Source organism: Alligator sinensis, unplaced genomic scaffold (assembly GCF_000455745.1).
Source record: "Alligator sinensis unplaced genomic scaffold, ASM45574v1 scaffold1616_1, whole genome shotgun sequence".
NCBI classification, from domain to species: domain Eukaryota; kingdom Metazoa; phylum Chordata; order Crocodylia; family Alligatoridae; genus Alligator; species Alligator sinensis.
The window spans coordinates 57665-59191 of NW_005843602.1; the positions used below are offsets into that span (position 1 = coordinate 57665).

The 1527-nt window shown below is 46.5% G+C and overlaps 1 pseudogene; it reads right to left on the reverse strand.

The window, feature by feature from the left end:
• Nucleotides 1-655: 655 nt before the first annotated feature.
• On the reverse strand, nt 656-1521 carry LOC102382942 (annotated as a pseudogene).
• Between the last annotated feature and the right edge of the window lie 6 nt (nt 1522-1527).

Sequence of the window (1527 nt, forward strand, 5' to 3'; positions counted from 1 at the left end):
GTCTCTTTCTCCTCTGGAAAGTCTCATTGTGGATACACTGCTCACAAGTTTTGCCCTGTTGCCCTTTTCCATGATGGCATGCATAAGTCAAATTAATTTAGGTTACATGTGGTTTAGAGACATACTTGGTTAATGACCATTTCCCATTCTTCATTATTCTGGCTGCTATAAAGAGAAGAAAAGCTCAAACTGAGCTCATTCCTTGTGCTAGGAAACACAAGGGCTCCACTGATGAACTCAGTGATGTTTACTTGATTTAAAACCAATGCAATTGACAGGAGAATCATGCCCAAATGTAATGCCCTACTATGACAAGTGGCTGCTTGAAACGTCTGAAGGTAGGCACATGGCCTATTTCCTGCAGGACAATTTCAGGCATTTACAAAGGGCAGGACAAGGGCCTTAAAGATCTTCAAGGTCCTTGGAGGCCTTTGGTCCATGCAACAGCCTGGAGAAAGCTCCTATGATACAGGAGTGGGGCTGACTACCTGAAACTATTTCCTAAGGGATTACGTGAGAGAGGAATGCAATGATTGTGATCCTTAGGGGAAACTGGCAGCTAAGGCAGTCAGATACTGTTAAAATAATATGGCTTCATTCTAAATTTTCCAGTAAGCCTAGGCTTTGGCTTTGATCAGACATAGTATAAATAACATTAAAACACAGCTTTTGTCAATTCTGCTGGAAAACTCCGCCTTTCCCAAACAGCTTTCTTAGGGCTGCTAAGACATCCTTGTTTCTCAGGCTGTAGATGAGTGGATTCAGCACTGGGGTGACAATAGTGTAAAACAGAGACACAATTTTGTCTTGCTCTGGGGAGTGGTAGGAGCTGGGTCTGATGTACATGAAGATGGCTGCCCCGTAGAACATGCCCACCACAGTCAGGTGGGAGGAGCAGGTGGCCAGAGCTTTCTGTTGTCCTTTGGTTGACTTCATCCTTAGGACTACAGCAAGGATGTGAGCGTAAGAGGCTAGGATGGTGGAAGAGGGGATGAGGAGCAGGACAATGCCACACACAAACAGCAGAGACTCGTATTGGGACGTGTCAAAGCAGGACAAATTGAGCAGGACTGGGACCTCACAAAAGAAGTGTTTAATCTCTTTAAAGCCACAGTAGGGCAGGTGCATTGTGCAAGTTGTAAGAATCAAAGCATCTGCAGACGCCTCCATCCAGACCCCACTTGTCAGGCCCAGGCAGACTCTCCTGCTCAGAAGAACAGGGTATTGCAAGGGATTGCAAATAGCTACGTACCTGTCATAAGCCATGACTGCCAGGAGGAGGCGCTCTGCTCCACCCATTGTCAGTGTGAGGAAAACCTGAGCCCCACAGCCAGCTGGAGAAATGGGGTTGCCTGGGGTCAGGAAGTCTGTTGCCATTTTGGGGACAACAATCAGGGTCTGACAGATGTCCATGAAGGCCAACTGACTTAGGAAAAAGTACATGGGGGTGTGAAGGGAGGAATCCACTTGGATTAGAAATATGAGGAGAGCATTCCCAGACAAGGCAGTGATGAAGGCTAATAAGAT